At 43.6% G+C, this 16,414-nt stretch overlaps 1 protein-coding gene across 2 annotated transcripts in view; it reads left to right on the forward strand.

The window, feature by feature from the left end:
* The window catches only part of GALNT1 (polypeptide N-acetylgalactosaminyltransferase 1), an 86,723-nt gene that overhangs the window by 21,924 nt on the left and 48,385 nt on the right, over nucleotides 1-16,414 (forward strand). The window contains exon 2 of one of the 2 annotated variants that reach the window (XM_068147741.1): nucleotides 14,980-15,155. The gene's annotated coding sequence lies outside the window, so the exon portion shown is untranslated. The remainder of the gene's footprint in view (nucleotides 1-14,979; nucleotides 15,156-16,414) is intronic. The other variant, XM_068147742.1, reaches the window with a different exon arrangement.

The raw sequence follows: 16,414 nt of genomic DNA on the forward strand, positions 1-16,414 counted from the left end.
TCCAACCTGGTTTGGTTTATTCTAAATAAAGGTTTATTTCTTAATATATATATATTTAAAAAAATAAATAAAGTTAGCTGATACTTCCTCCCCTAGCCTGTGTTAAGAGGTAGTTTGCTAAGGCTACAAGTTCGTCAAACAGCTGAGCTGAATATGTAGGGACATTTCGTTTTGGCCTATCATGAGTTGTGCAAAAGTGTTGAGTGTTTCCTGCTTCCTTTTCTTGATGTCAGGTTAAACATTCTGGGACAAGTGGCTTCATACAGTGTACTACTTCCAGAGATTTTTTTTTACTGTCTTTCTGGAGGAATTGTGTTGATTGAGCGAAGTCATGTAAAGGACAGAAATACATATATGGCTCAACATCGCTGGGGAAAAAGGGAGGTTGGCACTTAGCTCCCTGGGGGCAAGTAAGGGCCTTTGTACTCAGGAGACTCCCTGGTGGGACTTAGGACCCTGGGGACTTCCTGGTAGCGAGGGTTTGGAAGCCCTGGATGCAGGGGCAGGTTTGAAAGCCCTGGAGATGGCTTTAGGCCCGCCTTCTGCTGACCCTCAGGGCAGGTGGCAACTACTTGGTGGCAAGGTGTGAGAGACTGCCTGGGGACTGCTTGAGAGAATACCTGAGACTGTCTGGCTGCTGCTTGGAAGGCTGCCTGGGGGGCTGCTCAGGGAGCAGTTTGAGCGCTGTCGGCTGGGAGGAGGACCTGCGCTGCCTGCCGGTGTCCGCGCTGCCTGCCGCCAGGAGCCGGTGCCTGCTGCACTGCGCTGCCCCCTGCCTGCTCCCTCCCCCGCTGCGTTATCACTGCTCGACCACTCCCGTCTGTCAATAAACCCTTTCAGGCGCTTGACTCTGTTTTGAGTCTTATTTCTATTCCCGAGAACATAAGTTAGTCACATAAGAGGTCCAGTTGGGCATCAATCAGAAGTTAAGGTCAGCCACACGCAGCACCAGCTGGAACGCACAGGGGGCTTCACTTCTGCCCAATTACCTATCATTGGAGCATGACAAACCAGGTTGTTCATATTTTTATCACTTTGTATTTAACTGTATTCTTAAAAAGTGCCTTCATTCGTTTTGGTGTTTGCTGAAGTGTTCCATAGTATAGCATATCTGCTGTCAAATAATGCTCAGATTTTATTCTTCTGCAAAGACATAGCTCTCTATATCTTGACCTTCATTCCCCTGTAGCAAGTACTTAGCCTACTTGTTACACTGTTTTATGGTTAGTAATTTTCTTTTTAGAGGTTAATTACGACTTAAGGAAAAACCCGAAAAGACTTGGTTAAGAGTTTATCAAGCAGTTATTCTCTTTATTACAGCATGCTGGATGAGCTGGGATCCCTCCACAAAGTCGTTATACCTCTGATGGCAAACCCCTGGTTGATATAGGTGGAACATACACGTACGCTTAGGTTTTAGAATAAACCAAACCAGGTTGGAAGAGACCTTCAAGGTCATCGTGTCCAACCCATCAACCAATCCAACACCACCTAAACAGCTAACCCATGGCACCAAGCACCCCAGCAAGTCTCCTGAACACCTCCAATGACAGCAACTCCACCACCTCCCTGGGCAGCCCATTCCAATGGGCAATCACTCTCTCTATAGAACTTCTTCCTAACATCCAACCTGAACCTCCCCTGGCACAGCCTGAGACTGTGTCCTCTTGTTCTGGTGCTGGCTGCCTGGGAGAAGAGACCAACCTCTGCCTGTCTACAACCTCCCTTCAGGTAGTTGTAGAGAGTGATAAGGTCACCCCTGAGCCTCCTCTTCTCCAGGCTGAGCAATCCCAGCTCCCTCAGCCTCTCCTCATAGGGCTTGTGTTCCAAACCCCTCACCAACTTTTTTGCCCTTCTCTGGACTCATTCTAGCAAGTCAAGATCCTTCCTAAACTGAGGGGCCCAGAACTGGACACAGGACTCGAGGTGTGGCCTAACCAGTGCGGTGTACAGGGGCAGAATGACCTCCCTGCTCCTGCTGGCCACACTGTTCCTGATGATTCTAGGAGAGGGATTGGAATTCCAAGAATTCGTTTACCTATTGCCCTGCCTTATATGCACATGCTTTGTCTTCAGGGGGGTCTTCTGATGAACGTTAAGTTGTCTTCCTCATAATGAACTCATGCCTTGATGAAGGTTGATTGTCTTCCTCCCACTGAACTCTTGAGTTGATGAATGTAGTCCCCTCCTTGAGTAAATTAACCTGGGTCTCCGGACAGCTCATTCAATTGATGTAAGCGCAGGGACCTCTTGTTTCGTTATCTCTCCGATGACATGGAGGAGCTTCCTGTCTGTTAGGGTGGTTCTGCTCCCTACCCTCAGAAATGCAACTGAGACATCTGGGCTTATGGGGGGCCCTGTGTTTGGGAAAGCATTAGAAATTTAAATGCATACCTTCTTTGAATTTATACTTTTTCACTTCATCACTTTTAAACTGAAGCATTAGAATTTTGCCATGTTTCTGCCTAGGGTTTGCTAGACCCTAGGATGAGCTGCTGTACGGAAGATCCCTGTTTCATCTCTTTGCAGAATGTTCAAACAGCAATCATTCCTCAACTCTGAATTAACCAGAGGTTTTAGAGAAGCAAGGGGTTTATACAACTGATTTCTTGGCAGTTACAAAAATGCTTAATGGTTGAATTTGTATCTGAATAGCTGATGGAGATTTCCAGTAGCATTCTGTCAGGTACCACATTAATAATCCTTCCTTTGTGATGGTGTGATGTTCCTGGTTCAGCTGCTAAAGGAAGTGTTTAAATTGCTATGGAAAACAGATACAAAATAAGTGAAAACCAAACTATTAGGAAAAAAAAAGCAAGTCATAAATGCTACACAACTGCCTGTGGAGATTTAGTGTAACAACAATAGCCAGTCTCAAAAGTTAAGAATTATGTTAGCTTCGTGTGCATGCCAGTCTGCCACAGCTGATGAAGTAAACAGTCTTCTGCTGACCATTCTGTCGCTTCCTTAGGCATGAATTGTGAAACAGATTGCAAAATCTTCTGGATTGCAGTACCTTTCTGTGCTAAATTGAGGCTAACCTGGACTCAAATGTGATTATTGTCACAAGAGTGCGGAGGTAGAAGCAAATATCTAGGGACTAGCAGACGCTGTTATGCATTCTTTGAACTGCAGTCCTGATTTTCAGTGATCTGGGTGTTGTTTGTTTGTGTGCGGTGGGTTTTGGGTCTGTGTTTTCTTTTTACTTAGTGCATCTGTAAACTGCATGCCTTGCTTCCTGCATGCTGAGGTATTCTCTGGGTTTGTGCTTGTAAAAAGAAAGGCACTGCAAAGAGCCGACTGACTCAGCAATAGGTAAACAAAGTGAAGTGGTCTGTTTCTAGGAGGAAACTGTGCCAGGTTGTTGCATTGCCAAAAGCTGTGTTAAAACAGCAGTGGGTTTTTGTTTGGTTTGTTTTCTTCTTCCAGAAAAGCTCCTTTGTTGGTTTAATGTTGCAGTTTCCTCATCTTTGTACAAAAGTCTTCATAACTCTGTCTTCTGCTTCAACTACCTGTTAGTGGTTGTACAGAAAAGGACAAGAATGAAGTTAATGTCTGTATTAATTAATAACTGCATCCACTGTTTGGGAAACTTGATAATGTAACTTTTCCTGTGTTTCTTTGTGGTGAAAATAGGGACTACTGTCTCACCTGAAGCCAGAAAGTGTTTGCCTGCTTGTTTCTAATTAGAAGAATGGAAGAAAATTCTTTTGTTTAAAGTGATCTTTCTACTCTTGCAAATGAGAAATGGTAGTCATTTGTCAGCTCAGCCACACTTCAGACACTGTTGCAAGCAGCAGAGCTATGCCTGAAGGCAGATGAAGATATCTGAAGCTAGAGTTTCTGTGGGTGGATTAGTATTTGTGTATGAAGACATATGCTCAGTCAAGCAGTTTGATTTAGAGTATGTGTTTTCCTGTTGACACTGATAGTCTCACTGAAATGCTTTAAATCTGGCAGAAGGCAGCAAACCATTCCCTCTTCCATTTATTTCCCTCATCACAGAATTCTTGTTTTAAATAGTATTTTCAAAGAACTGAGTCCCCCATACCAGACTTTTTCCTTAGGGGGAGGTTCTATTTATCCTTCTATGTTCTAAGCTAAGTATTTTCAAAAGGTTTACTTTAATGTGTGGTAAACTTGCTGTTCCCAAGTTCCTCCTAATAGGCAGTGGAGTACAGCTTTCTCATTTTCCTCTTTGATTAACAGGTGCTAATTACATCTTTCAAGAGAGTACTTCCTGTTTGATTTGTGAGGGGGGTTCATGGTTAGGTTTGGTTCCTAAGTTAATAAATGCATAGGCAGCCTTTTTTACCTCTGTACACAGCCATAAATTATTTTGTTTAGAGTAAGGACTCTAATATATCTCACTCACAATGAGGGCACAGAGCTTAATAGAGAGCAGACTGTCTCTTATGCCAGAGTGCCAGAAGAAATGATTTCTCTGTCTAAACAAATGTAATGAGATGTGTGGAGCAGTGGCTTTACTTTGGGGACTTCCTGCCACTTAACACTTTGCTTATATTAGTATTTTTTTCATGACAATAACCACTGAGATCCTTTGTAAATGTTGAGAAGCAACATGTAAATTTAGCATTTTCTTTTACAAATGTCTCAGTTGATTTAAGTACTGCCTGTTGTGAACGGCAATTCTTAGAGCATTGCCTAGATACCTCCTTGTGGTGGTTTGAGCCATAACTGGGAGTTAAGAGCTCAGATGGAGGCAAGGCTGAGAGTCTCTTCCCTGTTCCCCCCTCCTCCCTCCCAACAGAGAGGGGGGGAAAAAGAACCAACCAACCAAACGGAAAGGAACAAATCCACCAAACAATAATTTGGAGTCAGCTTGGAAGTAGAGAGGTAAAGAGTTTTCTTTAAACAATATATATATAACTATATATATAATATATATATGTAATATATATATTATATATTACACACATCTATATTATATATATTGTTTTTTATATATATATAAAACACACTATATATAACAATAACAGGTAAGGTTCACAAGGGCAAGGAACAAGTATGGATGGGAGGGGGGACAAAGAAGAAGAGTACAAAACCAGTCTCTCTCTGAAGAGGCACAAATGAAGCAGGGAGAAGGATTAGGCCTGACCACATGGCAGAGGAGCAGGGAGGCAGCTGCAGTAGTTCTCATCCAGGAGAGGCAGGAGCCAAAAGGAGACCAAATAGCTACAAAGCCCTGCTTTTTATACCCTAGCTGGGCAGGGAGGGCGGAGTGGACTCAGTTTCCTGGGGGTGGGGAAACACCCTGCAGGGAGGGCAAAGCACCCATAAGCCCTCCACCCTGTTTTGTCTTTGTTTTCAGAATGGGTGGTAACCCACCACACTCCTCCTCCCACTTTCCTCACTTCAAGTATTATGCTGTAGCTCACAATGTAATACTGTGTGTGATCTCCAGGAAAGAAAAGCCTTTGGTTAAAGAGAGGTACAGAATTGATCTACTTCTGTCTCCATGTGGGATAGTTTTCCACTTGCAAACTGATTTGTCTTCCAAGTATCATTAAAGCAGCATAATTTAATGTCTGTAGTTGCATTAAAAATCATCAGTGGAAATGGAGAAACTAGGTGTGACACTAACTCAGACTAGCAAAGGTTAAATAGAAAGTGTGATTGTTCCCAGTTGGAGGAATCCTGTGTTTGTTTCCCAGTGTTGATGTCATGTTCTTCCTAGCAAAGAACAGCACTCTGAAAGTGGAAGTTGAGTTACATTCAGAAAAACTAAAGAAAGAAATCCACTTTGTGTACGTGCACATGTGTCTGTGGGCACCTGGGGTCGAGACAAGTTGGCATACTGGAGGAGTTTGATGATTCTGCCTGGCTGTTGCTGCTGCATGGTTTCAGACTCTTGTGGGACTTGCATTGTTTTGAGGAGATGATGGCTTGAGCTCTTAGAGTAAGCAAGCAGGAAATTAGTAATTGGTGCTAAATGGAGTGATAATTCATGTCAATTAGATGACTTTGGTTAAAGCAGAATCTCTAAAACAAAAGTATGGATGGGCTAAATAAGAATATGGAACTAAAAAGTGAGACGGGGTGTTTCCTTTTATTATAAAATGTTCTTTGCCTTTGTTATTATTGTTTATTTTTTGTTTGCTTTATTGTATTTACATAGAAGCCTGAATAGTAGAGTGAAATATTAGGGAAGCTAACAGCTTGTGTGAAAAATAGCCTATGTAACGAGAATAAGTTGCTCAAGGATGAGAAAGGAGGAGAGTTTGCTGCAGAAGATGTGAAAGTGAATACACAAGGAACGGTTGTAAGGACTGGCAAAGCAACCCCAAGGACTCTGCATGTAACCCCTCTGCATGTAACCTCTGCATGTTCCCCCTCAGTATAGGAAGGAAGTTGACTTGCTGGAATGAGTCCAGAAAAGGGCAATGAAGTTGGTGAGGGGTTTGGAACACAAGCCCTATGAGGAAAGGCTGAGGGAGCTGGGATTGCTCAGCCTGGAGAAGAGGAGACTCAGGGGTGACCTTATCACTCTCTACAACTACCTGAAGGGAGGTTGTAGACAGGCAGATGATGGTCTCTTCTCCCAGGCAGCCAGTACCAGAACAAGAGGACACAGTCTCAGGCTGCACCAGGGGAGGTTCAGGTTGGATGTTAGGAAGTAGTTCTACACAGAGAGAGTGATTGCCCATTGGAATGGGCTGCTCAGGGAGGTGGTGGAGTCACCGTCATTGGAGGTGTTCAGGAGGAAACTTGCTGGGGTGCTTGGTGCCATGGGTTAGTTGTTTAGGTGGTGTTGGATTGGTTGATGGGTTGGACACGATGATCTTGAAGGTCTCTTACAACCTGGTTTGGTTTATTCTAAATGGTTTATTCTAACCCACCCTTGGGAAAGGTACTGATTGTGACAACAGAGCTAAAATAGTTACAACCACAAGGACTCTGCATGCAGCCCACCAGCAGGTGGTGACCAGAGGATTACATCATTGAAAGACCACCAGAAGGACAAACTAATTTAAATAAACCCACCTTTATATGCATATGTATTAGAAATATAACATTTAAAGGGGAATTAGATTGGGTTTAGTGTGCATGTTGGTGGAGCTCAGACCCCCGCGCACCCAGCGCTGTTTGCTTGTCTCTTACGGCCTTAAAATTGCTCTTTTCAAGTTAAAATAGTATTTAATCGACTTTAATTGGCTTTGTCATTAATAACAATAGTGAATGGTTTCTCAGCTGAAGGAGCTGAGAGGTGTGTAATGCATTTTGCACTGCAGCTCCTATCCTCCATATAAATCTGGTTGCTTTGCATACTTGTGAAACAATGAGGGTAGTGTTCCCTGGTGGCAGAGAGGTGCAGAGGGTGCCTGCCAGCTCACAGCAATCAACACACAACTCTTTGTTGATAGTCCCACTGAAGGCAAGCATGCCTAAACCCTTGATGTTTGGAGCTTATACTTAAGGCTGATGTGTCAAACTAGATTTGATGCTATCAAACTAGTTTTGCTGATTGTCTTTGAATCATGATAGTTAAGACTTAAGTCATCTTTACAGACGTATAGTGCTGATCCTGATTTGCAAGTAATTTGTATTTTGACTTTTTCAAGACCAGTTATAAAAAATAGCTTTTTTTTCAGTCTGTGCAGTTCTGTGTAGGTACTGTTTGAATTATAAAAAAGGTATTTCTTACAGTCTAGAGAGATTAATAATGATGCTGAATATGATAGTAGAGACTTTGCTGTTGAGAGCAGTAGACTGTCTTGCAGTTTTGGGTTCTTGTGCTTTCCAGGAGCATACTATTCTCAGTCAAAGGGAAAGTGAGCTTTGCTGTAGTCCTGATTTGGAGGTAATGAGGGGAAATGCATTTTACAGCTGACTTCTAAAAACATTATTTATTGTAAAACTCTAGGTTCACTCACTTTGGGTCCCTTTCATACACTGGTTGTGATGGCTTGATTTGCTTTTGAGTCAGTGTCTCGGTCCGGAGACACAGTTCTGCTAAATATTCCCGTGTTGTGAAATGAGAGGCACAAACAAGGCCAAAGTATCAACAGCTAGACTATTTATTACATAAACATAGTGGACATAAGAAGGGGAGAGGGAGAAAATGGAGAGGGAGAGAGAGAGAGGGAGAAGAGGGAAGGAATTAGAGTGAGAGAGAGAGATGAAAGGAGAAAGTAGGAAAGATTATATTACCACTGGTCAGGGGTGGAGAGAGTCGAAGATGCGTTGTGTTGCCCCGTGATGTTCCAGCGTGTGGTGCCGTCCTCTTTCTTCTGCTTTGACAGTGTCACTCAGGTCTTTTTATACAGTTTTTAGTCCTTAGGTATGTATCCAAGTATTGTCCCTCAGGATTCCAGGGGCAAGGAAATCATCCTTAGGTAAATGTCCAGGTATCATTCCCCTGGAAATCTTTCTGTGTATTGCTGTGTGTTTGGGCAAGGTTCTGGATGGAGGGGGTGGGGGGCCCTCCACCTCCTCCATCTCCATCCAGACAAGCCCCCACACTCCTTACACATCAGGAAACAGGTGGTGAATCCATTGTGTCACCCTTCCCAGGGTACTTGATGGGTGGAGATTATCTTGCCCCAAAGGCAAGACTGGGTCCTTGGGTCCATTGCTGTAGTCCCGTGTTATCACGCTGCAATCACAAGCTGATTTGCATCCAGGATTGGTAGTCAGGATTCTTAGCACCTTCCTTCCAGTGGCTCTGCCCAACACATATCAGCTATTCTCTCAGGGAAGCAGCAAGTGATTTTATCTTAGTTGAGTCACACCAGGAGAGCCAACTTTTAGTCTCTCACAGTCAGTGTCCCAAGAAGGCCTGAGGCCTGTGAGAGCAAGGCACTGTTGTGTTGTATGCATGGATCTAGATGCCAAAATGGTTGCTTGGTGAAGGCCAAGAAAAGTACAGGCATGCCTTTTAGATGTCAGCTTGATTTAAATAATTGTTACTTTGGCAATTTTTGTAAGCTTAGGTGAGAGAGCATGCTTACAGTATGTATTCTACACCTGTTACAGACAGACCTGTGTTTATGGATCTGCTGGTGCCTGTGAACCTTTCTTTGACAACTGACAAACTGCGTGAAGTAACAAATCTTGATATGGTCTCTATTAAAAGAATTATTCAAATGATTATTTCTCTTACTGTTTTTCAGTAGAAGATAAAGCCATGGAATAAAACTGGGGATTTTGTGTGCTCTTTCTTTTTTATGTATTGCTGGCCATTCTAGACCAGCTAATAGAGCATGTGGCTCTCTCAGCGCCACAAATGTTTTCTCTGGAGTTTCATGGCAGGCTAGCAGTTTTCTTTCCTCTTCATGCTTTCATGTTCACTCCCTTGCTCTGATGTCTCTGACCGAGTACAGGGTCATACTGAGTTGGTAGAAAAATAACGAAGTTGGTGAGGGGTTTGGAACACAGCCCTATGAGGAAAGACTGAGGGAGCTGGGGTTGCTCAGCCTGAAGAAGAGGAGACTCAGGGGTGACCTTATCACTCTCTACAACTACCTGAAGGGAGGTTGTAGACAGGCGGATGATGGTCTCTTCTCCCAGGCAGCCAGTACCAGAACAAGAGGACACAGTCTCAGGCTGCGCCAGGGGAGGTTCAGGTTGGATGTTAGGAAGAAGTTCTATACAGAAAGAGTGATTGCCCATTGGAATGGGCTGCCTGGGGAGGTGGTGGAGTCACCATCATTGGAGGTGTTCAGGAGGAGACTTGCTGGGGTGCTTGGTGCCATGGGTTAGCTGTTTTAGGTGGGTTGGATTGGTTGCTGGGTTGGACACGATGATCTTGAAGGTCTCTTCCAACCTGGTTTGGTTTATTCTAAATAAAGGTTATTCTAAATAACATCTTGAAATGGAATTGGATGAATATTTTATGGTAGCTGTGTGTGCATAGGTAACACTGCATAGTTGTTGCTATTATGAACATTGAATGTGTCAGAAGGAAGTTCTCTTAATAATGGGAAGGCAAATACTGAGACAGCATAGACAGTTGAATACAGGACAGTTGCTGTTTGCACTACAAATATTATGGCTGTTAATCTGGTCAGCATATCAGAGTGGCTGGGTGAAACTTGTTTAGGTTTAAATAAAAGGTCAGAATATTGTATGCCCCTGCTAGGTGCCACTTACCAAAACTGTGGCACCCATTGGTCTGTTGCTTGTGGTGACAGGACATTCAGCTTACAGTAATGGAGTTTAAAACAGGAAAACAACAATTTTTGCAAGGGCAAGTTATTCAGTGTGGAAGTGTAGCAGCTGCTGTTCTGCAAACAAGAGCTTCTAAGATGAATGCAGAAGGCACGGGCTTGTGAAACACTCCCTAGCTGACAGATTACATGCTGTGAAGAATGAAACAACAACATTCCCTGTGAGCCAAGAGCAGCATTCTGCACGAGCTGGACCTTTGGATATGCTGGGAGCTGTGTTTGTAGGGGAATACTTTTACCTTGTATACAGGGCTGAATTCTCTAGGGTAAGTGGGTTAGTGGGAAAGATAAGACAGAGTCTAAAGTCAGCTGCTTTGGGCAAGAGAGGGATTTGGTAAGAGGTTCAGCTAGGGACTACTTCTGACTCTCTGGGATTCTGTTAGGGACTATGCCTTGTGTTAAGGGCTTCTGGGACATCTGTTAAGGACACTCTGAGACTCTGATGCTGAGGATTCTGCAATGCTGTAATAAAGGACTTCTGAGATTCTCTGCTGTCTGCATTTCTGTAATTCAGCAGTGGGGTTTGTGCCTTTCCATTTGTCACCCAATGCCCCCTCGAAGCAGGGGTTTGCAACATAGAAATATTCTCATCTGTCTTCCATTCTGTGAAATACTGGAAGTTGATATAAGAACTTCTTGCTAAAGGAAGCTGCTTGGACTTCAAATTTCAAAACTCCAGCTCCAGAAATGTAATTTGAAGTCTGAAAGCTATTTGTAGGCAGAGTTTAAAGGTGTAAGAGTCTTCAGTTTAAATTGTATGGCAGTATAATTTGCTATGGAGCACTGAAAGCTAATTGCTACTGGCAGCCTTAATCTTAGTAGACATAACTGGAACTGCAGCAGATGCTTTCTTGGTTTGTTCACCTACATACTGCCTTATTGGTGTCCAGGTCTGCTCACCCATTTGCCTGTCCACATTGGTATGCAGGTAATCGCTTTATGTCTGAGTGACTTTGGATATACTTGAAAGTGAAGGGTTGTGGCAGGTTTAGGCTGATGTCGAGACAATTGTCCACAGATTTTGAGTAGAAAGTGATAGAATGTAAATAAATTACCATTGGATGTAAAGGGAAAACAATGATAAGGTCTAAATAATCCCATTGGTCTGATAACTAACATAAAGTTAGTTGTATAAACTAACTTTCTTTTTCCTCAGCTCTTCACTCTAGCAGGTTCTAGCTGGTTGATTCTGCTGGCTTGATGACCTCAGTTGCATTCTTCTTGTGGCTAAGTACTAACAAGCTACTCTCTGCTTTTCTCTTCTCATTTTCTCGTCCCTTGTACAGGCAGGAAGGGGATCAAGATGGGGAGGCTGTTGGTAACCCCCTAGTTTTGTCCAGGGGGGTTCTTGTGTTGTTTATAAAGTGTGAATGTATGCAAATATTGTATATTTTGTACACATTCCTTGCCTTTCATATTTCCAGATGTTAGTTTTGCTTGTGAATACTTCCAACTTCTATTTGCTGCTAGCTGAGCTGGTCTAGAAATCCTATTTTGGGTGTAATTTCAACCCACCACAAGAGTATAGTGCATCTTCTTCACCTTGGTTTCTTTTGCCTGCTTGTAGTTTAAAAGGCTTTTGTTTTGAGGCAGAACCATGAGAGATTCACCAGCCAGTGCTGTGTGTCTACTGTGCTTTGATTTTTGTTCTTGACATCATATAATGGAAAATCCAACTATAGCAGAAACATATTGAAGAGATGTAGCTACAGGTAAGACAGTCCTCTCATTGTACATGCTGTTCAGGGAAACAGATTTGAAAGCCTCATCAGATCAGAAATGCATGATCAAGTCAGTACAGCACCTGCTATAACAGGAGGCTTATGGACTGGGGAAAGCCACATTTGATACTCTTACAGAGTAGTGTCATGGGTTGAGATGAACATCTGCTGCTGTTGATATTCAAAACCATTCTGCCTCGTGCCAGCAGCAAAATGAAAGTGTTGGCTGAAGCAAAGTATTATGGGGCTTGAAGTTCAGGTGGAGATAGGAGAGGCTTCCTATTGCAGTTGCTGCTTTTGGATTCTGGGTTTTGGGTGTTGCCTCTTTTCATCAGGGACAGCAGCAGGGTGGGTGGGAGTTGGCTGGCTGGCTGTTTTCTGCTTCATGCTGCTGCTTTTCTGCATTTTGCTCCACTTCTGCAGTTGGCTAATGTAATTGTGCATCATGTTATCCCAATTACATTAAACCCTTTTAATCCAAATCTTATATCTCCATGTGGAAGTTTCTTTGTGTGTGTTACTCTCCCCTTGTTTCTCTGTTGGAGAGGAACAGGTGAGTTAACCCCTTTGTGACCATTTTAGGCTGTGCCTTTAAGAAAGGGACAGCTGCTGGAACACTCAGGCTGAATGTTTTGGTGAAATAGTGAAAATGAGACATTCTAGACAAATTTCATCAGTAGATTGGTAGAATGCAACTTTAAGTTTTAGTTCAGTTTGAATCTCAGTTCAGTTCTGTCTGTCTCTTATTCAGCCTGTCCTTTTCAGTCTCTCTCTCTGAGCAGCAGCTGTGCAGGACGGAGTTGACCTTGAAGTAACAGATAAGAAACTAATTCTTGCACACTCTTTGAGCTAACAGAATTCCCTCCTTAATAATTACCTTTGTCTCTCTCTCTAAACCTTTTTGGGGAGAAAGGGGGTACGGGGGGGAGACCCTCCTGGCTGGAGGAGGGAAAGATTTGTTCTGTATTACATTCTTTGCTGTGTATTTCTGTACATACTGTAAATACTGTATATTGTGTATATATTCACAGCATCTCTTCCTGCTTGTAAATATAGCTTACTCATATCTTTGCTTCTCTGACTGAGTTAGCCATGGTTTCTTTGTGTGGGGGGCAGAACTGAACTTTCTCTCACCACCACACCATTACATTCTGGTTTGGGGCCCACTGTGGGACCCAAAAGCAGCTGTCTTAACTAAGACAGTCAATTTTGTCAGGACACAAAAAATAGTTAGATAATGAGAAGTGAGATAATGAGAGAGGATTCAGTTAAGTGTTGAGGCTTGTTAAGAGAGTTTTATGTAAGTTGGGTTTTTTGGTGGTTGGTTGTGGTTTTTTCCTCCTGTGGGGTGTCCTGCATACATCCCTTCTGGTGCTAAATGTTGTCTCAGAGGAATGGCTTAGAGCTGTGCTGTTGCTGTGCTGGTTACTGGCATGCTAGGTTTTGTTTAGAGCAATACAGGATTCACCACTGACAGACCTGCCCTGCTGCTAGATAATTATGAGTGTGTAAATTCTTATGCAAGTGATCCCCTTTGGTTTGGTATCTTACCCCTGAGTAAGTTAAAAATCTGGACAAGCTGGTGAAATGTTTGGACAAAGTTTGCTGTCAGCCTGGAAGCTCTCAAGAGAGAGAAGTCACTGTGGTGTGTTGGGGCCTGGCCCATGCCTATGTCATCGCTGTTCAGAGTCCTCAGGGGCAAGAAAAGGTCTCTGGGCCTACAGGCAGACCAGCAGGCATGGCAGCTGCAGCAGAGAACCAGCCTGTGCCAGGATCAGCTGCCCCTATAGCCAGTTAGAAGACAGAAGCAATTTAATAATAACACTAAGCAAGGTAATCGAGCACGCTGAAGTGGAAACAGCGAGGGAGATCTCCATCCCTGCTTCCCGTCAGCAGGACAGTGGTTGGTCTCAGGCAGCAGGGCTCTCTATGCTTAGTGGTTCTTCTGGAGGACAGACAGCATGGACAAATCCTCTCCCTTTCTTCTTTCACTTCATTCTTACATTGGAGCTGGTGTCATGTGGCATGGAATATCCCTTTGGCCAGTTTGGGTCAGCTGGCTTGGCTGTGTCCCCTCAAGATCTTGCCCACCCCTTAGCGTACTCTTGGGGTGGGGAAATGTTGGGAAAGCACAGCCTGTGGGCTTGACTCAGGAGTAGCCAAAACATTGCTGTTACCAACATTCAGCTACAGCACAGCAAAACATAGCACTAGATAGATGCTTTGAAGAGAATTAACTCCAGCTCAACTCAGCCTAAACCCCAGACAAGTAGATACAGGCACCCAGTGCAATCTGATGCTAGCAAATTATGAGGGGTGGAACCCATCCATTTTTCTGATGTGACAGAGGGATCCCCACATCTGGATGTGTTGGAAGCTGAGCACTGGTATCCAAGCTACAGTTTGCTTTCACTTGGAGGGGTGGAAGGAGTCACTGGAATGGACTGCCCCAGGGGAGCACAGCCTCACCATTTGGACTGGTCCAGACATACTAGAGCAGGGTGGAGCCCAGAGCATCTGCAGGGAGAAGTGCTGTAAGTGAGAGTGAGTGTGAGTGAGACTGGACAGTGTATGATGTATGATGTATGTTGTTCAATGTTCATTGCTGCTGGGCATGGTACAGATGGTATGGAATGTGGGGTGGAGAAGCTCATGGGTTGAGTTGAAAATGTGCTGCTGTTAATTCAGAACCATCCTGCCTTGTGTCAGCTTCAAAAGGAAAGTACTCACTGGAGCAAAGTATTATGGACCTTGAAGTTCAGATTGTAATATGAGAGGTTTCCTGTTTTGTCTGCTGCTTTTGGATGTTGGCTCTTCTTGGCAGGGATGGTGGTGGGATGTGTGGGAGTTGGCTAGCTCTTTGTTTTCTGCTTTATCCTGCTACTTTCCTGCATTTTGCTACACTTCTGCAATAGGTTGAGGTACCTACCTCTACCTTGCACGTGTTGTTTTCCTCACAGGTTCAGTTCACTGCCTCTTAAAAGCCCTTTGTCCTTTGCATACAATTTTGGAGTCTTAAGACAATTGAGAATTGAGTCTGGAACTTACTTGAATTTCTGTTCTTCTAGGACAGCCCTTAAGATCTTGTGAGTAGAAGACCTCTTTTGCTTCTCTGTTCCTGCCAGAATGGCCTAGGCCACTCTGCTGCTCTATGGTTCCTACCAGAGGACCTCTACAGCGATGTATCAGGACTTTGCTGCCAGTGCTAGTGGACCATCCAGATGGCCATAAACTTGCAGAGGAGGTTAGTATAAAATGTGATACAGAAATTTTTGTTCATTTGGTCAGGTCTGTATGCTTTGTATCTTAGAGGGATAAGGGAGCACTTACAGTCTGCATATATGCTACTACTTTGTCATTGTATTGTATTTGGTTTGCATGGCAAAGTTTTGGTAGTGGGGAGATTATAGGGGTGGCTTCTATGAGAAGCTGCTAGAAGCTTCCTCTGTGTCCAGTGCCAGCTGTCTCCAAGACACACCTACCGCTGACTGCGGTCAAGACACTCAGTGATGGCAGTAGTACTTCAGAAAGAAATGATGGGGGGAACCAACTGCTGCAGAACCACAGCTGCAGAAGAGGAAGTTTGTGAAGGACTACCTCCCAGGGGAGGGGACCCTATATTAGAGCAAGGGAAAAGAGTATGGTGCCCTCCCCTTGAGGAAGAAGGAGCAGGAGAGACAATGTGTGATGAACCAACCACAACCCCCATTGCCTGCATGGCTGGGAAGGAGGTGGTAAAGAAACAGGGAGTGAACTTAAGCCTGCGAAGGAGGGAGGAGTGAAGGGAAGTGTTTTAAGGTTAGGTTTTATTTCTTGACATTCTACTCTGATTTGATTGGCAATAAATCAAACTGATTTCCCCAGGCTGACACTGTTTTGTCTGTGACAGTAATTGGTAGATGATCTTGACACACGAGTATGTTGTTGTGTTTTCTCCATTGTCCACCTGAGCAAGGGTCTGATAGAACAGGTTAGTTTGGCACCTGGTCTCTAGATAGGGTTAAAACACCACATGCATATCCTGTTTTTCCATTCCATCAGGGTCCTGATGGACCAGTTCAGCTACCTGTAGATATTGAACAGGTGTTGATAAGAATCCCTTTAGATACTAGCCCAAGAATAGTTTATTTGTTACTGTGGTTGTTCAGTTTTGGACACAATACAAGAGAGGTGTTGAGGTACTGGAGCAAGTGCAGAGGAGGGCAATGAAGCTGGTGAAGGGCCTGGAGAATAAATCTTAGGAAGTTTAATAATTGTCTTTGCTACTGATTATTGTAACATCACTGAAAATTGTTGCAAAACTAGGTATTTTTTTTTCCCCTTCAAAACACTGGGTGACAAAGCCTTGCCATTGTGGAAGTAAAAGGAGTACTAAAAAAACCTTGGAAGGATTAGAAACAGAAGCTGTAACTTATCAAGAATAAAGTGAAAGGAGGGAAAACATTACATCCAAGTCTTGTTACTTCTGAAGGTCAAGTAATTTTTTTCCCCCTTCCTGACAAA

The sequence above is a fragment of the Melanerpes formicivorus genome, unplaced genomic scaffold (assembly GCF_026170545.1).
Source record: "Melanerpes formicivorus ecotype bairdi unplaced genomic scaffold, bMelFor1.0.p_v2 SCAF_15, whole genome shotgun sequence".
NCBI classification, from domain to species: Eukaryota; Metazoa; Chordata; class Aves; order Piciformes; family Picidae; genus Melanerpes; species Melanerpes formicivorus.